At 32.2% G+C, this 23,197-nt stretch overlaps 1 long non-coding RNA gene across 1 annotated transcript; it reads right to left on the bottom strand.

Moving 5' to 3' along the window:
- Positions 1 to 11,745: 11,745 nt before the first annotated feature.
- LOC148763548 (uncharacterized) lies at positions 11,746 to 13,643 on the bottom strand. Its single transcript, XR_016025084.1, has 3 exons — positions 13,523 to 13,643; positions 12,793 to 12,866; positions 11,746 to 11,921 (listed from the first exon to the last, which is right to left on the bottom strand). It is a non-coding gene; the product is annotated as an uncharacterized LOC148763548 (long non-coding RNA).
- Between the last annotated feature and the right edge of the window lie 9,554 nt (positions 13,644 to 23,197).

The raw sequence follows: 23,197 nt of genomic DNA on the forward strand, positions 1-23,197 counted from the left end.
ATTGATGGCTATACCGATGATTATGAGTGCGGATACTTTCCCAATGGAAGGAGTGATGGTAATAGGTTTGACTCAGATTATCAACATTATCAGCATGGCAATCCTTTGTCAAGGAATCATCATCTCAATCATCGATGCCACCATTATTATGAGCCAATGGAGCAACATGCACCATTACCGATATTTGATACTTCAGAATATGATCTTAATGCTGGCAAGGTTAAGGGCTCTTGTTGCCATATTATGTGAGCTCGAGGAGAAAGGATTATCCGGTTTCTACAATATTATGTTCTATTGATGTACCTAAATATATCAATGGCTTTGGAAGTTATTTGAATGTTGAATTTGAAGAATCTTGAATCTTTTTCATTCATGAGATGCAAATTTTTTATACAAATAAAGTTTAATTTTATAATGATGTCAATAGACAAAGAGATATTGTTGTGGCCAACCTAATTGGCTGGTTAAATCTTTATACCTATAATCTGAACTAAATCTTAATTTAGCATGCAATGAGCCAGGGGGGATTACTTCAATTCTGAACCATATCTTTAAACATAACAATTTTCAATTTTTTTATTAATAACAGTTATGATGCTCTAGAGGGTATTTCCTATATAAGGAAAAGTGAGGTAGTGTTGCAAAATAGTTATCCGATCAGCGTAAGTTACGAGGCAAAATATATACTGAGTTTTGGTGAACAGAGGGAGACATAGAGATAAGGTGGTAACAATCTTTCCAAATAACCTCCCCACTGCAATTAGCTAGAACAGACTAAAAGATTCCTGCCAGCAATGTGGAAGAATGGTCGACATAATCTTGCCGATTAGAAAGACTAAAAGTGGCCAGAGAATAGGCTTCGTCAGGTATCCAACCATGAATGAAGCCTGGAGGGCAATATGGAGCATTAACGGATCGTGGTTGTGGGACTTTAGAATAAGAGCCCAACCCTGCACGATAGGGTGCCAAAAGCTCCTTTTGGTGTAAAAACCAACCTAGAAACAACAATTGGTCAACAATGCTCCAAGAGGGACTAAACAAATCCCTGAAAAGCATAAGACTGGAAATTCTTATAGAAAATAGAGAGAGCTAAAAGGTAAGGAAATTATAATTGAATAGTTTGAAGGCTCCAAACAGGGGAACAAAAAGAAAACATGCAAAGACTGTATGGAAGAAGATAAAGTGTCGTGGGACACTGCAAAAGCTTAGCGCAACCAGAAATGGTCTTGGAACACATAAAAAGAGATGGCGTAAAACCCAATTTATAAAGGGTAATATAGGAATTTTGCTTGGTGAACTTGAGAGAGAACCCTTATTCTGGGCCAAAAAGTATGAGAAATTTACCTTAAAGATGATAAAAGGAGTGAGAGGTGACACATGGAGGGCAAGAAGGCAAGAAAAATCAAAGAACTAGGCTTAAAGGGCATTCTGCCATAAAGGATCGATCCCGCGATAGGAATGGTCAATCCCTACGAGTTTCAAGGGTCGACTTTGACCAATCTGCCCCTCTTTCATTTGAGAAGCTTTTCAATTCTCTTTAATGAACTCTTGCCTCCTCGCTTCCTCACTCTTACCATCACTTTAGGGCTTTGAAATTGGGAAACTAATGTGAGTTCTTGCTTCCTTGCATTACAAGCTTCAATTTGATCAGTCTATAATTTTCTCTCTTTACCATTTCAGTTTATTCTCTCCCACCGAGCTAAGGAACTTTGATTGGTTTGCCTTCCAAATTGCTCACCAAGGTAAGGACTTCGCATTAGTGTTAATGAATTTGTGGTTTTAAGGTTGTTAAGTTTGTTAGTACAATAAGTTCAATGTGAATAATTTCAAGAGAGTGGTGAATTAGTCTATTTTTAAATTATTGAAGATTCTTTTTCAATTTTGAGAAAATAAAATCTCTTAAGCTAAATCCCCAATTTGAAAATAAGTAAAAGAATTGATTTCTTCTAAAGTAAGAGAGGTTAAAAACACAAATGAAATTAAAGGAGTACGAAAGGAAGAAAAATCAACACAATAATTTTTATAGAGATTCGGCCTCCTTGCCTATGTCCTCTCTCTTAGATTCACTTCAGAGTTTAAAATTCACTATTAGAATGAAATTTAATACACTACCTTTTGTGGATCAAGCACAACCTTTCAATATAATGCCTTTTCATGGTTAAAGTATAACCACTCTATCTTTTATCTTGGTTAAGATATAATGTCACGATCCGATACTCTCTTCGAGCCCGTGACAACCACTGCGATGTCTCGATAGACATACCTTACCCGAAATGTCAACCAAAACCTTCCAAGGCTCTAACATCAGTTTTTCGCCTTCCTTGTGAGTAACAGTTACTAAATATCATGTTTTAAAGGAATATAGACTATTTTCAAATCAAAGACAATCAAAAAGTAATTTCTACCACACAGGGGTATTTTGATCATTTTTACTTGAAAATTTTGGAACCTACTAAAAATATAATAGATAAATGAAAAATATACATTCCATATCTAAAGTAAATTTAGGTATCTAAATCATCCATTTAAATTGAATTTTTATCTAATAGAACTAAATAAAAATATTGGATAAAATATTTCATTTTCATATAAAACAATATTTATAAAATTCTACGTAAACAATTACTGTAGCGTAATAACAAAATAAATTCATATACATAATAGCACACAGCGCCAGGGTATACAAAAATGTTTTACAATGACATGTGAGCCACAAAATACAAAAAATAAACACGATTGTAAATCTACGATTTCTAAGGGTGTGAATCCAAAAGTAAACCTTTGACAAAATCGACGATCTACAGACTGTCTTGAGCCTTATATGGGTGAAAAGAAGGGTGGTGAGTTTTTATAAACCGAGTGAGTAAGCAAAGTTCATCTATAACATCTAAAGCCGAGTAAATGGAGACAATTAAAACATCTCTTCATAATATGATTCATAACATTAAAACTCATTTCAACCATATAAAACAATTACATTTCATCAAAAATAATCAGTAAGGCTTATGACTCTCTTAAAACTTGGCTTGTGCCAAAACTTGTATTTGGTGACACCTTGCGTCGGGCATCCAACCGAGTCCGCCAAGGCTGTTAAATTAACATATACACATAAAACATGTTTTTACATTTAAAAAAGTAGCCATTCCTTGGCGTTGGCTGAGTTTCACCCTCATGTGGTGGTTCAGCGTGAAGTGAACTCTAAACTACCTTAGGATATACCCTTCGCGCCTCTTATACTAAGGTAAAATATAACGGTGTTTATCATGCCCCTCTAATAGGCTGGTTCACGAAAATCTGCCCACTACAATAAGCTAAATTTTGAACAAGGAGGTAAGAGTCATGTCCAAATTAGGATGACTGAGGAAGACTTAGCTAGAGGCATATTTACCTACCATCTACCCACTCAGGGGAGAATCCTTCTTTAGTTATGGGTGGGTTGTGGCTTCCCTAAAATTTTTAAAATTTTTTCTATATCATATAAATTTAAATTTTTTTTTATATATTCTCTTAATGGCCGCTTCAAAATAATTTTTCATTTAATAATTAATTCAAATAAAGAATAACAAAATGATCCCATATGCCTCACTCAACTTTAAAGTTTCTTTTTGTTTTCTTCTTTCAATTTTTCTTATTATTTTTATTTATATTTATTTTTTATTTCGATTCTATTTACTTATGTGTTCTAAGTTTCTATAAATTTTCGTCTCCAAATTTCTACGAACCATCAATCATATTCTTTTTCTTTCTTTTTTGTTATGTCATATATGGGTTCTATCTTTTATTTGCCATATTCTTCTTTTTTCTGTTATGTGAATTTATTTTTTATGATTTTAATCTTTAAAAATTAATAAATTATTATGTTGTTCTCAAATATAAGTTGTAGTGTTGCACTTTTGCTTAAAATTTCATCAATGTATCATTTTTTTATTAATCTTGATTATGTAAGAGGAAATTATCTTGAATATATCTTTTTTATGTGCTTTACATTTTATATTTAGTTGAAAGGAAATTATCTTCGATATATAGTCCTTAAAGAATCATGGTTATATAAGAGAAAATTATTAATTCTGTATATCGTTTTTAACTATTTATATTTTATGCATTATAGTTTTATATTTACTATTGTAAGTTTAAATAGAAATAAAATAAGAATATTAGATGTTAACTGCATTAATTTTTTTTCAAGTTTGATTGAAGTATAAGTTGAAAACAATTGACAAACTCTTTAAATGAAAAGATGCAAATCATCCAAATGATTCTCCTACACTTAAGCCACCAAGCCTCAATGCTTCAGCTCATAAACAAGAGTAATGTGAATCAAAACGTACAAGACTCAATCTTCAAGAAATTAATGTTTTTCAGTACATAATCAACAATTGATAAATTGGAATCCATGAAACATAGTTGAGCGTAACTTTCTTGAAAAACTATTGTAAGTCTTTCTTTTATTGATTTACATGTTATATGTTATATAACATTATTTTGGCTAAATGCACAAATAAGCTCTCGAACTATGCCAAGAAAGTCAATTTAGCCCTTATCTTTTTTGTTAGTATAGAAGTCTCAATATGCAATATATCAAGAAGGAGGTGAATTAATATATTAAAAATTTCTTTAAAAAATCTATTCATCAAAATCAAAACATTTTAACCAAAAATTATTTTCTAGCATCAAAACAATTTTTCAATAGTAACTTAGTAAATATAAAAATAATGTATCTAAGTAAAATAATTTCTTAACTATACAACAATAAATCAATGTAAAGCTAATTTCCTACTGCAAATGAAAGCAACATATAATAGTATAGAAACTTAAAAGAGACATAAGAAATTTATAATGATTTGGTTTTTTGATGCCTACATCCACTCTCTTGGCAACCAAGGAATTTCAATCCACTATCAAGGATTTTTACGAATTTTTACTTTTTAACGATAAGTGATAACCCTTACACAATCCACAACGAGATTCTTGCATTTTCACAAGATCAAAAGATAACCTTTACAATTCGCAAAGAGATTTTTGCTTTTATGGGATCAAACGGTAACCCACACAATCTACAGAGGATTCTTGCTTTTTTATAGGAAACGATACCCTTTACAGGATAGCTATTCAAGGTTAAGTTAGAACCTTTACAATGAAGTACAAATTTCAACTAGAAAATGCCTCTACAAAGGTTAGGTGCTGAGATTTTAAGCTTATTAGTAGTGAGAGAAGAAATGTTAGCTTGAATGAAGCAAGGATTCAAATTTGAAAGCTTGATGGAAGACTAAAAATATGCTACAGAGTGATGATGAGCTTGTGGGTAGTCTCTTTAAGGTTTGAAACTTTATCTCAAGTCTTCTCTTACTTCAAAATGGCTCAAATGCGTCTATTTATAGCTATAGCATGATTTGGAGCTATTAAACACAAGTTTGAATTAAATCTGGCTTTTGTTGAAGTTTGAGGGTCGACTATAACACTCTTAAGGTCGACTATATTCTTCAAATTTTCTCAAGTAGGGCTTCTATAGTCGAGTATATAAATTCTCTAATTGATCCTCTTACAAAGAGCGTGTATTCTTCAAATTTGGCTTTCTATAGTCGACTATGCCTCTCTTATAATTGACTATGGCTTTTTAAAGTTGACTTTTTTTGGCCTTTGACTTGTCACAACTATACCTCTTTTATAGTCGACTATGGCTGTTCTCCAACTTGATTTTCTTGGTCTTTTTGGAACAAGGTCAACTATGCTTCCTTTGAAGTTGACTATGGTTGTTCTGAACTTGATTTTCTTGATCTTTCTAGAACAAGGTCAACTGTGCCTCCTCTCTAGTCTACTAAGGCTTTATGATCTTCAAGTTTTGCACTCTTTCAGCCTTCAAATCAACTTGAGCTTCTCTAGGATGGACTCTTGACTTGTGTCTTGAAGTTTTTTTAGCTTTTTTATGCTTTCCCCCAACTACTTTCTCATTGGCTTGTAGCTACGTTCAAGTAAACAATTCAAGGCTTGTTTGCTCTTGATTTCTTAGCTGAAAATGCATTATTTGAAAAGCTTGTAAGATATTTTCTAAGAATTCATGGCTTTTTAAACAATTTTGTACCTTTATAGGACTAAAAATGTAATTGAGACAATTTCAAATTCAAGAAGACATGTGAAGACATTAAATTCAAGAAGACATGAGATTTTGTCAAATCAAAACATGATGTAATTCTAGTCTAATAATCTTCCCCTTTTTGATATGATAAAAACATGAGCATATTGCATTTGAAATTTCTTGAAACCTTCCCCTAACTTAATTAGTCTTTATGCCCTTGAAGACATTTAAATATAAATGAGAAGGATATAGGAATTGAGTATGAACTTTTAAAAAGATTCTCCCTCAATATATGGATGAAGTTCAAAAATGTTTTCAAATTAATTCAGCTAATGTAAGAGCATTTCAATGTGCTCATTAACTTTCTCCCCCTTTTTGTTATATCAAAAAGGAATAGAAGTGTGAGTCAGCCATGATGAACAGTCCTTGAGGTGAAAGAGTTCTTGACCGTTCAGAATCCTCGTTGGTGAGAAAGTTCAGTGCTTGAAACCGAGTTTTAATTAAGGAGCTTCCTTTAATTTTTTTAAGCTATGAGTTTGTATCATTTTGGTGGTGCCATGATGAGCTATTTGTTATGAGAATCGACTAAAGAAGAGGAATAATCAACTGTAGAGATCTAAACTCAAATACGAGACTTGGAGAGTCAACTATTTCACTGTACAACGATATTTCTAGGTTTTGGGTGATTTGAAATTGAGTTCAAATACCCTATTTATAGTGAAAAAAATTTGGGGGTTTTGAATGGGCTCAATTGAAATCCTAAGGGAGATGAATTTGAAAAGAGGATGAATCTAAGAGAGATTGGATGAATTCAGAAGAATGAAGGTGAAATACCCCATACTTTGATATGGTGATAAATAAAGTTGAGCGAATGCAAATTGAGGTCAATTAAAATGTTTAAAAGTGATAAGAGACGAAAGGAGTAGTTTAGGATAAAATATTTCGCAAGTGAGAAAATAACAATAAAATAATAATAATTTTATTGGAGGAGAATTTGTGAGATAAAAGGCGATTCGGAAGTCAAGTGAGGCATAATAAGGTATTTCAGGTACCAAGGAGGCAAGATAAAAATTTTAAAATATTAATATTTAGTCGGATGTTGAAATTAGTCATGAAAAATGATCATATGGTTGATCCAAGTGGGGGAGAATATGACAAGCCCGACTCTATGAAAAAGGATCATGTGATGGATAGCATGTTTGCATGCTAAGAGAGTCCCGAAAAAAAAAATTTACAAAAGTCGGTATTGTACCTAGAGGTACAACAAAATTGAGTTAAGCCTCGAACTAGATCAAATAAAGAATTCATGATGAAATTAAGAATTTTAATGTCCCAGAATGGTTTAATATGGTAATTCGGAGTTCGAGGATCAATTTGGAGTCAAACCGGAATTTTCGCTATCTAGGGGCAAAATGGTCACTTACCACTTGGGGACAAAATGGGAATTTTTAGAAAAGATTTTTGGCCCCATTTGACTTATTGGAGTAAGATTTGAGGTTTAGAAGTGAAAATTTTTAATTTCGGTATAATTTGGAGTAAAAGGGTAAAATAGTAATTTTGCCATCCAAAATAAAAAATTTAATTTTTGAAAGGATTTTGATCAAATTTAATTATTTGGAGTGTGAAATGAGTATGAGGAGTGAAAATTATGCATTATGGCAAATTTTCAATTTTTGGGGCAAAAATGTAATTTTTGAAAAGTTCAGCGGCAAAAGTGTAATTTTGAAAAATTTACTCCACCAAAACTTTGGAAAAATCTGAAAATTTCACTTAAGACTTGGATAAGTCAAAGGGAATGCATGGTGGAAAAAGTAGGACAAGTGGATGGCTAGAAAAAAAAATGAATTAATAAAATATTCAAAATATGAATAAAATAATATTATTTCATTAAACTAATAAAAAAGGCATAAAAAAATCAGCCCATAACCCATTCTTCTTCTTCAACATTCGGCCAAGCAAGAAACAAGAGAGAGAAAGGAGAAAATAAAACCCTAGCCAAGAAATTTAAAGGGAAAATAGGTGGAAATTCAAAAATCAAGTGAAAAAAAGGTAACATTTCTTAAATTTGTCTTGTGCTTTACCTTTCCCATGTATTTCTCATCATTTTTCATGGTTGAATCATGTGATTTGAGGATGATTTCAATTCTGGTCATATGGGTTTAGAGAGAGAAAGTTGTTAGATAAATTTGATTTTAAGCTATGTTAGTGTTTTAAGTTAGTTTAGCATATTTAGAAACAAAACAACAAGAAAAGAACTTATTTTCTCCCACAATCATTAATGGCCGAATTTACCATGTGTTGAGTGAGGATAAATTTGATTTTCATTCTAGGAGAATTAGTTAAGAAATGATGAATTATGAGCCTAGAAAAATAATGGGAATTTTCGGAGCAAAAATATGATTTTTTACCCACTAGGGGTATTTTTGTAATTTGCTATCGAGATTGATAAATTGAATCTCATTCACAGTCATTGAGGTAATTTAGTTATAATTGGAGTGTAGAAAGTGAGAAGAATTGATTTGGAGTTAAATTGGAGATAATAGGCCGAATTAGGTCAGCACCGTATTTAAACGGTAGTTTGATAAGTTGTATATCATATCATGCATATATACCGAGCCTGAATTGATTTTATAATGGTCAAGCATTGATGTGATGAACTATGTATTGTATATTGTGGATAGGTGGTGAGCAAAGTACACTGGTAAAAGTACAAAAATTGTGCTTGAAGACTGAGATTAGGAGTGTATCGACTCCTAGAACTGTGAGTAAACTTATTATCGTCTTAATTATCTAGAGTAGTTTTATACAACTGTGTGATTTTATGAAAAATGGGTTTAAATGGTAAATTGCTATGTTTTAAGAGAAATTGTGATTTTATAAATTTTCTGAAAAATCGAATACTGGTTTTGAAAATAGAGTAATTGGAGACTGCCTGCTTGTGTTGCAAATTTATGGTTTTAAATTGAATGGCTTATGACAATATATGAGCATGAATGGCTAAATTGATTTTGGTATCAGAATTATTTGTATTGTGTATTCAGCCTTGAGAGGCTAGGTTGCGATAAATTGCCATGTCATGCTAGAATGAATTTTATTGATTGGTGGATTATATATTAATTATTTACTGCAGAGGGGGTTTCGTGGATCAGCCTATTAGAGGGGCACGGTAAACTCCATTATATTATTACCTCGAACGGAGAGGCGCGTAGGGTATCTCCTGGGGTAAAGCTTATGGTTCACTTCACGCCAAACCACCACGTGAAGGGGAACTCAGCCAACGCTAAGGAACGACTGTATTTTTCTCAAACTAAAAATATGATTTATGTGAAATGTGAATTTTAACAGCCTTGGCGGACTCGGTTGGATGCCCTGCGCAAGGTATCACAGAGTATGAGTTTTGGCACGAGCTAAAGTTTTAAGAAATTCATAAGCCAAGTTGATTACTCGATTTTTATGGATTGATTTTATTTGGTTGAAATGAGTTGAAAGGTAATGAAATTACAATATGATGATTTATTTTAATTGTCTCCATTTACTCGACTTTAGATAGTTTAGATGGTATCTGTTTACTCACTGGAATTTTATAATCTCACCATCCTCATTTCCTCACATTTCAGGCTCGGGGAATTCCATAGTTCGCTGACTTTGACAAGGACCTTCATTTGGACTCGAATCGGTAAAAACTATAGGTTTCCAGCTTCTGATGCATTTTGGATAGATGTGGGCCCACGTGTCGCTGTAAAAGAAATTTTATGCTTTGGTTATTTGCTTTATAGTATATATGAATATAATTATCTTTTACGCTATAAGAATTATGTACCGATAATTTTATGAAAATTATTTTACAAGAAAATAGTTTATTTTATTGAATATTTTTATTATATTCAAATTGTCAAATTTTCACTTCAAATGAACGTTTTAAATACTTAATTTGTTTTTAAATCATTAAATATATATTTTCTGCTTACCTACTACATTTTTAGCAAGTTTTGAGATTTAAAAAAAAATAACGAAAATGCCTCTGTGAGCCAAAAAAAAAAACAATATGTTATGTTATGATTTGGAAATGATTTGTAATCCTTCGTATTTTGATTATTTGATAACTATTGCTCATTGGGGAAGTGCGAAAGCTGATACAAAAGCCTTGCGAGGTTTCGATCGACATTCGAGGTGAAGAATGTTTGTCGAGGCTTCGCGGCGGTTGTCACAGGCTCGATGGGGAGTTCCGGGTTGTGACAGAAGGATTCAAGGGCTTTAAGAAATTAAGAGGCATAATCGACTAATCATAGCCTATAGTCGACCATGATTTGCAAAATGGTGACTTTTCACTATTTGACACACGGCCTAGTCGACTCTTTAAGGTCATATAGTCGACTATGTCTTATTTAAAATGTAAATTTGGACTTCTTAAATCACACCTAAACAAGACTTGACTTCTTGAAAAAGTTTTGAAAAACAAGTGAAGCTTGTTTGGCACACAATCATGTGTGATTAAAAAAGCTATCCTTAAAATTAAAAAAAATCATTTGAGAAATTTGATAAAAAAAATTTCAAGGACTTAGAATAGGATGACTTGAGTGCATGGTGTATGCATGTATGATATGAACAAAATATAATGCACCAAAATATAATTATTCATACATACAAGAATACTTGTATAAGCAAACAACTATTCAATTAATAATTTATGGATTTATCCAATCGAGTAGATTTAGAACAAAAGAACATACCCATATATTTTCACAAATATATTCACATGAACATTTAATTAAATGATCAACAAATTATACTAACCACAAATATCCAAAATATTTTGACTATAGTGAGGAGCATATAGTGATTCTATGTTTCAATCAATTAATCAACAATTTAGAGAATCATTCAGCACAAGATTAACATGGTGTTTAAGGGATATTACCAATAGTGTAGAACACCATTTGTTGAGATCTCACCAAGCTCATTGTTGAAAGTTTCAAGTGCTCAATCATCATAGGACAATGTTAATGATCAACTCCCCTTTAATCATTCATTAAATTTGCTTCCAACAAGGAAAAAAAGGTGTCAGGTGATTATTCACATTAAGGCATAATCTTACCTTCCCTTGGATGGATCATGGGGATAAATAATGATCTACAATAAATGAGTATTTAAATAGATATTTAGCATGTTAATCTTATACTCATATGTTCAAGGAATTACTAAGGCATGAGTATTTCAATAAATATTCAATATGTCACAACCCGGAACTCCCTATCGGGCCCGTGACAACCGCCGCGAGGCCTCGACAGACATTCTTCACCCCGAATGTCAATTGAAACCTCGCAAGGCTTAGCATCAACTTTCGCATCTCCCCGGTGAGCAACAGTTATTAAATCTCGCATTTCAAAAAAATCATAAGTCATTTTTCAATAAGAACAATAAAATATTATTTTCTGGCTCATAGGGGCATTTTCGTAATTTTTCGTCAAAAATCTCAAAACTTGCTAAAAATGTAATAGGTAAGCAAAAAATATATATTTAATGATTTAAAAACAAAATAAGTATCTAAAACGTTCATTTGAAAGCAAATTGTTAACAACTAGTACTATTCAAAAATAATCAATAAAATATTCTACTTTCTCATAAAATAAATTTTTATAGAAATATTCGTAAATAATTTTTCGCACATGAAAGTAAAGTAAAAATTGTATGAATAGAAATACAGATAACCAAAATATAAGTTTTGATCTGCAATGACACGTGGGCTCCAATTGACCAAGAGGATGTAAGATTGTGAACTCTTACTTTCTATAATGCAGTTCCGAGCTTAGTTCTTGTCCTACTCAACTATCTACAAACTGTCCTGAGCCTGAAAAATGTATAGGAAGAAGGGGTGAGATTTTATAATCCCAGTGAGTAAACAGATACCATCTAAAGTATCTAAAGCCGAGTAAATAGAGATAATTAAAATAAGTCATCATACTGTAATTTCATTCCCTTTCAACTCATTTCAACCAAATAAAATCAATTCATATAAATCGAGTAATCAACTTGGCTTATGAATTTCTTAAAACTTTGGCTCGTGCCAAAACTCATACTCAGTGATACCTTGCGCAGGGCATCCAACCGAGTCCGCCAAGGCTGTTAAAATTTCATATACACTTAAAATATATTTTTAGTTTGAGAAAAATACAGCCGTTCCTTGGCATTAGCTGAGTTCCCCTTCACGTGGTGGTTTAGCGTGAAGTGAACCCTAAGCTTTACCCCAGGAGATACCCTACGCGCCTCTTCGTTCGAGGTAATAATATAATGGAGTTTACCGTGCCCCTCTAATAGGCTGGTCCACGGAACCCCCTCTGCAGTAAATAATTAATATATACTCCACCAATTCAATAAAATTCATTCTAGCATGGCATGACAATTTATCACAATCTAGCCTCTCAAGGCTGAATACACAATACAAATAATTCTGACACCAAAATCAATTTAGCCATTCATGCTCATATATTGTCATAAGCCATTCAATTTAAAACCATAAATTTACAACACAAGCAGGCAATCTCCAATTACTCTATTTTCAAAACCAATATTCGATTTTTCAGAAAATTTATAAAATCATTTTATAAAATCACAATTTCTCTTAAAACATAGCAATTTACCATTTAAACTCATTTTTTTATAAAATCACACAATTGTATAAAACTACTCTAGATAATTAAGACGATAATAAGTTTACTTACAGTATTAGGAGTAGAAATACTCCTATCTTTCGCCCTCGGGTGCAGTCTCTTACCCGAAACAATTGACTCACCACCTATCCATAATCCATGACACAAAATTCAGTAAATTGTGTCAATTTATCATAAATTATTTTAGGCTCTTATCCATGCGTATGCACTAGATAGGATTTGAAATGTCTAGACAATCGCTTAATTGCAGTGTCTGACCTAACTCGCCTATACACGGTGTAAATTCTTAAAATCCCTAATTCGACTCCAATTCCATCCATTTCAATTTCAATTATCCAATTATATCCACAATACCTCAATGACTGTGAATTTGGTCCAATTTATCAGTCCGGACTATAAATTACGCTTTTACCCCTAGTGGGTAAAAATTTCAATTTATTGCACCAAAAATTCCCATTTAATTTCCAACCTCATAATTCATCATTTTTCCACCCAATTCTCTTAAAATAAAGTCAACCTCATCCTCACATACCATTGGCTAGATTCGGCCTAGGGAAATTCATGGAGAAGATAAATATTTTTCTTATTGTTTTACTCATAAAAATGCTAAACTAACACTAAACACTAACATAGCTCAAAATCAAATTTATCTAACAACTTTCTCTCTCTAAACCCATATGACCAGAATTCAAATCATCCTCAAATCACATGATTCAACCATGAAAAATGATGGAAAATGCATGGGAAAGGTAAAGCACAAGACAAATTTAAGAAATGTTACCTTTTTTCACTTGATTTTTGAATTTCCACCTATTTTCCCTTTAAATTTCTTAGCTAGGGTTTTATTTTCTCCTTTCTCTCTCTTGTTTCTTGCTTGGCCGAATGTTGAAGAAGAAGAATGGGTGGGTTGATTTTTTTATGCCTTTTTTTATTGTTTAATGAAATAATATTATTTTATTCATATTTTAAATATTTTATTAATTCATTTTTTTTCTAGCCATCCATTTGTCCTACTTTTTCCACCATGCATTCCCTTTGACTTATCCAAGTCTTAAGTGAAATTTTCAGATTTTTCCAAAGTTTTGGTGGAGCAAATTCTTCAAAATTACACTTTTGCCCCCGAACTTTTCAAAAATTACATTTTTGCCCCAAAAATTGAAAATTTGCCATAATGCATAATTTGCACTCCTCATACTCATTTCACACTCCAAATAATTAAATTTGATCAAAATCCTTTCAAAAATTAAAATTTTTATTTCGAGTAGCAAAATTACCATTTTACCCTTTTACTCCAAATTATACCGAAATTAAAATTTTTCACTTCTAAACCTCAAATCTTACTCCAATAAGTCAAATTATACTCCAATAAGTCAAATAGGGCCAAAAAAATCTTTTCTAAAATTCTCATTTTGTCCTCAGGTGGCAAATGACCATTTTGCCCCTAGATAGCGAAAATTTCGATTGGACTCCAAATTGATCCTCGAACTCCGAATCACCATATTAAACCATTCTGAGACTTTAAAATTCTTAATTTCATCGTAAATTCTATATTTGATCTAGTTCGAGGCTTAAATCAACTTTGTTGTACGTCTAGGTACAATATCGACTTTTGTAAATTTTTCGAGACTCTCCTAGCATGCAAACATGCTATCCATCACATGTATGTCATGATAAATATTTTTATAGAGTCGGGCTTGTCATCTTCTCCCCCACTTGGATCAACCATATGATCCTTCTTGATGACTGATTTCGACATCCGGCTAAATATTAATATTTTAATATTATTTCATTAATAAAATATTATTTTATTCTAAAAATTTTATCTTGTCTCCTTGGTACCCAAAATACCTTATTATGCCTCACTTGACTTCCAAATCGCCTTTTATCTCACAAATTCTCCTCCGATAAAATTATTATTATTTTATTGTTATTTTCTCACTTGCGGAATATTTTATCCTAAATTACTCCTTTCGTCTTTTATCACTTCTAAATATTTTAATTGACCTCAATTTGCATTCAATCAACTTTATTTATCACCATATCAAAGTATGGGGTATTTCACAATATATGCTTCAAATACTCATAATTTTAAAAAATATCTACATTGGTTCCAATGTTTGTCCAAGGTATCATCAAGCATTAGTTTTCAATCACATTATACATTGTCCAAGTATAATCAATCAATCATTTTGCAATCATAATCTAATGATAATTCAAAGATCATTTCTTCAACAAGAGTATATCATCATTAAGTTCTCTTAGTAAGCATATTTATCAATTTCATAAAACATGTGTCAAATTAAATATGTAAGAATTGATAATCAATATTTCACATGCCATACCTCAATTATCTTTATTACAAATGAATGGTTTAATTTACCTCTCTCTTGTGCTATTGACTTAAATCATGTATGTTGTTCCTACAAAAAGAAAACTCGAATGTTTAATTTTGGTACCTAAATTTTCTTGGGTTTTTTATGATTAGTAACCTTGCTTTTTTTGTGAACCTTATTAACTTCTACCACCTTACCTTGTGGAGGTTTGGTTCTCCTAGAGACCCATACATATCTACCTACTTTATCTCTTTGTGTAACAATTTTATAAGAGCAAGATAAAGTAGCGTGTCCGAACTTCAGACATGAAGTGCATCTTGAAAAACTATCATATTTTTCATTTTCTTTAACAAAAAAAAATTCTTGAGATGACTTTCTTTTTGTGTAAAATCAAAACCTAGCCCTTCCTTATTAAAAAAAGCCCTTTGTAGTATCAACATGTCATTCAACTTTTGTTGGCTATCTTCAAACTTTGAAAGAGTATCATGCAAAGTGTTATCTTTCTTTTTCAACAAGTCAATTTCATTTTTCGTGGCTTTCATATTGTTTTCTAACCTGATCCTAGCCTTAACTAGGTTCTCATTTCCAACTTTAAGTTTTCTTATAATGTCTTTATATTTTAAAATTCTTTCTTCAAATTCAAACATAAGATCATTATAAGCATCTTGTAACTCATCAAATGTATAATCATTTTCTTCATGAGAGCATGAGTCAAGATTATGAGGAATAGAATAAACCTTGTTGTCATCTTGTTCCATGAAGCAAAGGTTGGCAATTTCGTCACTTTCCTCATCTTAGGAATCTTTACTGTCACTCCAAGTTGCCATCATTGCTTTCTTCTTGAACTTTCTTGAAGAGTTCCTTTTGCTTGGGCATTCCTTGGTTATACATATGAAATTGATTATGATGAACACATTGAACTTCATGAAAAGTTATTTTTAGTTCATCTATCACTTTAGTCAAATCATGTGCTTACATAATATCTCATCTTGCTTGGCCTTAATGTTTAAAGTCTAAAACTTGACTTGAGCTATGCATTTAAATATGAATTTGATTATCAAGTTTGATCATGACATATATTGTGATGACATAGTTAAAATATTTTTGAACATGCATTTAAATGTTAACTATGTTCTCAATGTGCTTAAATGTTTGCATGATCTAAAGACTTTGTGTGCATCCTACTTGAGCTTATAGTTTACCAATTGAATGATCATTTCTTGAATCTTGCAATTGGTATTCATTGATGCTTGGATACTTACTTTAAACATATTCATGAGTTGAATGCTTGATTTTCATCATTCCATAATATTTGGTATCACTTATGAATTATGAAGGTTATTGAGAAATAACATATATCTTGAACTTCAAATGCTTGCATCTTTTTGATATAGGTCTAAATATTCTTAGAAGAATGAATTCATGCTTGCATTTCATGCGTTAAATTGGAATCATGATTAGTGAAGATAGCCAAATTTTCCTTACAATAATGCAACCAAATTTTTCTTGCAATCATGCATATGATTACTGGATCATAATATTCCTTTATATGATTGCAACATGAGCTAAATGCCTTGGTAATGCTTCATTGATGTAAATATCGTCCTTGAATTGATAGTTTTATACATTATTTGGAGAATATCACTTGAAATGCTTGCTGAAAATATTTTGGAAGAATGCTTGAATAGTTAATGATTGAAAGTGCTTAATGATAATATTCTATTGATATTTGATGATATGCTCTTATTGTGGAAATTCTCTTTATGTTGTCACTTTTATATAAATTGGACAATTCTTATCAAATGATTATTATTGCTTGGTTGATAATGCTTGGTGATGCTTAATGATTATGCTTGATGAAGATTGAAAAATGCTTATTAATGCTTGAGAACGATTAGAAATAATGCTTGATGACTATTGATACTTAGGAACTATCCTACACATATATCTTGAAAATATGAGTATTTGATGCGTTTGATGAAAATCCTTTTAAATGATCATACTCTTTTAGTTCCATGAATACTTGAGTATTAGGGAAATGTATTGCAAATCTATTTGAATGCTCATTTATTCTAGGCTATTGATTTCTTTCCTAATATTTGATCTATTAAGAATCTATAACAATTTGTGTTGATCTTATGTATTCTTAAGGAGGAGTTATTCATTACCATGACTCATTGGTATTATAAGCAATTGAGATCTTTAACAACAAGGTTTGGTCAGAATTAACATTTGGTGTTCTTCACTATTAGTAACATTTTTCTGAACACCAAAATTACTATTGTGCTTTATATTGCTTCTTATTTAAACTTGAATGTTGAAATGCATAATTGTTACCAAGTCTTAGCTATTCTTTATTGACATCTAGCTTTAAACTTGCATCAAGTTTTAGAATTGTTTTCTCTCATTTGTGCTTTAAATTAATCATATCCTTATTGAACGAGTTTAAACTTTGCAAAATTGATTTGCTTGATATGCTTTATGTCCTTTAAAATAGGGGGAGCCTTTACTAGAATTTTACCAATTGATAAAATGAGCTTCAAAATGATTTTATCCCTTAAAATTAAATTTGAGCTTATTTACTTTTACAAGAGGGAGATTTTACTTATGTCTTTCAATTAGTATTTTGAGCCATATATTAATCTTTAACACTTGATATCGGAGCTGAATATTGATGATATTATGGTCTATGTGCTTATTGAACATCTTTATGCTTACCTTCCTTGAACTTCATGAATAGTTTGCTCACACTTTGACTTCACACATTCATATATATATATATGTGACATACTTGCTTCTAATGTCTCAATATTTGGTAATAGTTGAGTAGTAAATAGCTTTATGCATAACATAGTGACTTAATGGTTACATACGCTTAGTCTTAATGCTTATCTCTTAGCTAACCATCAGTTCTTGAGCTTAAGTGTTTAATGCTCACACTTTTTAACCTTTTTTATACAACATAAAGGGGAAGAAAGTTTATGAGCAAATTCGATGCATATGTTGAAGGGAAAAAATTAATCTTAGAAGCATTTCAAGTGCAAATTTTGCTCATTGTTTTGTCATATTAAAAAGGGAGAGATTGTTGGCTCCATTAGTTTTTGATGATAATAAAACATTCTCATTCATTTGTGTCTAATGGCTTTACTTAAGTGTGCAGGAAAATTAATGTATGAAATTAATAAGTCAATCTTTCAAAAGTGTATATCAAAAGAAAAAGAGAGATAAAAATGATAAGACATAACAAGGAGGAAGCTCATTAGTTGAATAAGGAAGAATGTTGGTTGGCCAAGATTCAAATTAGAGAAATGGCGGGCTGAAGATTATTGAGAAACAGAACCAACTTAGTCAACCAAGAAATGGGCTAGTCGACTAAGTGCTTACTACTAGAACTGCCAGAGACAGGGAGCAGAAAATAGAGACAACTTAGTCAACTAAGATATCGGTCAGTCGACTAAAAGCATTCTGCCTGCAAGTTTGAAATCTGCACTAAAAGACAAAGTAGCGACTAAAACCGACTCTCAACTGTCTCCAACGGCTAGAAAACTATCAAACTGCCATCAGAGATGTTTCTCTAAGTATAAAAGGGTCTTCTAACAGTTAGAAATTAGTTTTAGAAGTGTTCAAGAGATTTGAGTCACATAAGAGCTAAAAAACCAGAAAATCTCTCTTGTACCTTGATGCACCTAAACGCCTATTCTTTGTACTTGCATTCTGCATTCAACCTTGCACCATTTAGATCAACTTGTGATCATAGATACGTTGTTTTTGCTTCTCTTCTTGTATTATTAGAGTGAAGGATTCACTCTAAGTGGTTGTTTCAAGCAAGGTTTGCTTGAAAGTGTTAAGGTTCTAACTTAGCCTTGAAAAGTTAGGTGTTGGGTTTTAGTTTAGCCGGGGAAAAACTAGTGTAAAAGGTTTTGCCTAAGCCTGCTAAAAGCCATTGTAAAGCTTGGTGAAAGCTTGTGAATTTACCGATTCTTAGTGGATTTGTTGGGAAAATCCTTGGTTGGATAATCAAGGTAGTGGATGTAGGTCTTAGACCGGACCACTCTAAATTTTGCTGTCATCTTTACTCTGTTTTTGTTTCATTTTCATTCCTTCATTTGTCTCGCCTTTGTCTACACTTGGAGACAATTTTTGAAGAAGCCAAATTGTGTTATTCACCCCCCTCTAGCACACATTTACTTAGGACCAACAAGCGGTATAAGAGCTAGTTCCCTATTATTAAGGCTTAACATCCTTTGGGAGGATCCAAATGGCTCAACAAAAATTCATAGTTACTAAGGGACAATAAACAAACAGACCACCTCTGTTTGATGGCTCTAACTATCCTTATTGAAGCACTAGGATGTCAATTTACATTAGAGCTATAGATTATGAAATGTGGAACGTCATAACTGATAGACCCTTTATTCCCTCAACCTTAAATGTAGTTACAAATGAGTTGATGCCAAAGCCAAGGTCTGAGTAGACCGAGGTTGAAACTAAAAAAGTCCAAACAAATTTTAAGGCCATCAATACATTGTATTGTGCCTTGACCCCCACTGAATTCAACAAAGTCTCAAGTTGTACAACAGCTAAGCAAGTGTGGGACAAACTTAGAGCAATCCATGAAGGGACTTGACAAATCAAGGAGTCCAAAATTGCCCTTTTGACACATAACTATGAAATGTTCAAAATGGAGCTTGGTGAAGATATCACCAGCATGCTAGATAGATTTACAAACATCACAAACAAATTGAGTCAGCTAGGCAAACTAATACCAGAGCATGAAATAGTTAAAAGACTTCTTAGAAGCCTACTAAAAAATTGGAAGACTAAAGTGACTGCAATCTGAGAGGCCAAAGATCTAAATGTAATTACCTTATATGAGATTTGTGGTTCCCTCCCTACTCATGAGGTGGAGCTTAAAGAGGAAGAAGAAGAAGATAGGAAGGAAGCAAAGGAAAAGAAAAAGAGCATTGCACTTAAAGCCAGCATCCTTGAAGAAGAGCTGGAAGAATTATCATGTGATGATGAAAAAGAGTTAGCTCTGATTGTAAGAAAATTCAAAAAGCTTATGGGAAGAAAAAACCAGAGGCTAGCTAGGAGAGGGTTTAGAAAAGATCAAGGTGCTTGATGGAAATTCAGAAACAAAAATGACTCCATAAAAAAGGAAGAGCTGATCTGCTATGAATGCAAGAAACCTGGCCACTTCAAGTCCGAATGTCCATTATTGAAAGATGAGACACCAAAGAAAAATAAGAAATCCAAGAAAGCAATGGTGGTTGTTGTATGGTCTGACAGTGATACATTAAGCTTTGAAGATGAAGATGAAAAATTTGAAGAAAGAGCAAACCTCTGCTTGATGGCACAAGATGATGAAACAGAGGTATCCTCATCCCCCTGTGATATTTCCATTGATGATTTACAAGATGAGTATGACAGCCTTTATGATGAATTTGAAAAACATTTTTCAAAATATAAGATTCTAAAGAAAAAGGCTATATCTCTCGAAATGATTTGAAAAAAGTGAGACCAGAGTTCAATTCTGTTTTTGAGCAAAGAAATTTCCTGCAAGTTGAGTTAGAACACTCAAAAACAGATTTTGAAGTTTTAAAGCTAGAGTTGGAAAATAAATCTGAAGCTTTGCAAAAACTACTTGATGAAAACACAACTCTCAAATGTTTAAAAAATGATACTCCAAAAAGAAATGCATACCACAATAAGAATTCTGCTTTTGCATCATCTAGATGTTATAGTTGTGGAAAACATGGACATATATATCATATGACTGCTTTAAGAGAAGTAATTTGCAAAAAGTTAGAAAAATTTGGGTCCTTAAAGGATCCTATATTGCAACTAACTCTCAAGGACCCATCAAAGTATAGGTACCTATAAAGAAAAATTGAAATTTTGTTTTGTAGGTTGAGCTGCACTTAAAAAAGACATGTTCAAGAGCTCAACTCAAGAAGAAGCAGCCTTGGTACATGGACAGTGGCTGCTCATGACATATGATAGGCGATGAAATGTTATTTGCTCAGCTGGATAAAAGAAAGAGAGGTATCATATCCTTTGGTGATGATTCTAAAGGTAGAATTCATGGGATAGGTACGGCTGGTAAGAACTCCCAAACTCAAATTAGTCATGTGTTATTGGTGAAGGGTTTAAAGCATAATTTATTGAGTATTAGTCAATTATGTGACAAAGGATTTAAAGTATGTTTTGATTTAAATAAGTGTGAAGTAATAGCCATAGGTACAAACAAAGTCTTATTTATAGGAAAGAGATTGAAGAATATGTATGTTGTTTTTCTTGAGGATCTTGAAATAAATAATGAAATATGTCTAGTTGCAAATGCTGAAAATGACAGCTGGTTATGGCATAGGAGATTAGGACATGTAAGCTTGCATACTATGTCAAAATTGATTAGAAAGAACTTAGTTGTTGGGCTGCCGGATTTAAAATTTAAAAATGAGAAAATATGTGATGCTTGCCAACTAAGAAAACAAGTTAGAACATCCTTCAAGACTAAAAAGATTGTGTCAACATCTAGACCTCTTGAATTATAGATATAATTGGGTTTATTTTCTTGCTCATAAGAATGATGCTATATCAGCTTTTATAAGTCATTGTAAGAAAGTAGAGAATGAAAAAGGACTAGCCATAGTTAGCATAAGGAGTGATCATGGAAGAGAACTTCAAAATGATGAATTTGAGAAATTTTACAATGAAAAGGGATTGGATCACAATTTCTCTGCATCTAGAACACCCAGCCCCTAGGAAAGTTTGATGCAAAAATTGATGAGGTAATATTTTTAGGATATGCATTAAACTCCAAGGCTTATAGAGTTTTCAACAAAAAGACTCTAAATATTGAAGAATCAATCCATGTAGTTTTTGATGAGTCAAATGATTTACAAAAGGAAATTCATGTTGATGATGATGATGTAGAAATTCTAGAAAAACAAATGAAAGAAATGAGCCTAGAGAACAATAAGAATAATGAAGAAAGCCCACCTAGAAGAGAAAAGGAAACTCCATCTCTAAAAGATTTGCAAAGAACAAAAAATCAGCATAATGACCTTCCAAGGAGTTGAGATTTGTAAGAAAACCCTCTCTTTTTCCTCTGAATCCTTTCTAGGACACTGAATCCACACCCTCTGACACATCAGAACACTAGAAGCCCCTTGCTTTGATGCTGACAAAAAGGGGGAGTAGAATGGCAGAACCAAGGGAGAAGGAACCAAGAACCAGAAAATAATTAAAAAAAATGTTAGGGTGCAGGAACTAGGAAGGAACTCAAGGAAGAAAGAAAGTAGAAATAAACTAGAAGCAGGAACTTAGAAAAATAGGGGATAGAAAGCAAAAATAGTTTAAGGGCAATTTCAAAACATTTTTTTGATTAACTGCTATTTGTGCCATGGTGGCACTTGAACACTCAATTTTAATTTTGTTGTTTTTATGGTAGTGTGAGACATGAATGCTGATATGTCTAGGATGTTTAATTGCTGAAAATTGAATGTTTGCTGATATTTTGCTATCCATGATATTTTAACTGTTGTTAACAAAATCTGCTGCTGCACCATATTTGACTACATGCTGATAACTGCTGTTGTATGCGGATAATTGAACAAATTGCGTTTGTAAATAATTAAGGATGCTGTGTATAGTGTGTTGACTGAATTATGAAGGGAATAGACAAAATCTGATGACTATATGCTGTTGACAGACCCTGCTGAATTTTCTATGAAAAACTGTCAACATTCATTGCTATAAATCACCCCAAAATTATGCACATATGTATACTCTAAATGTACAATGTCATTTTCTGTATAACAAGAATAAAATATACTAGAATAAAGTAAGCAAAATATGCACACACTAAGGGAGAACATATGCTTAGGGGGAGCAATCCTCATTTTCTGTAGAAACTAAAATGAGTAAAAAGACACTATGCGGTTAATCAAGGAATGTTTTGTCATCATCAAAAAGTGGGAGATTGTTGGCTCCATTAGTTTTTGATGATAATAAAACATTCTCATTCATTTGTGTCTAATGCCTTTACTTAAGTGTGCAAGAAAATTAATGTATGAAATTAATAAATCAACCTTTCAAAAGTGTATATCAAAAGAAAAAGA

Source organism: Theobroma cacao, chromosome 3 (genome assembly GCF_053813885.1).
Source record: "Theobroma cacao isolate CCN51 chromosome 3, ASM5381388v1, whole genome shotgun sequence".
NCBI classification, from domain to species: Eukaryota; Viridiplantae; Streptophyta; class Magnoliopsida; order Malvales; family Malvaceae; genus Theobroma; species Theobroma cacao.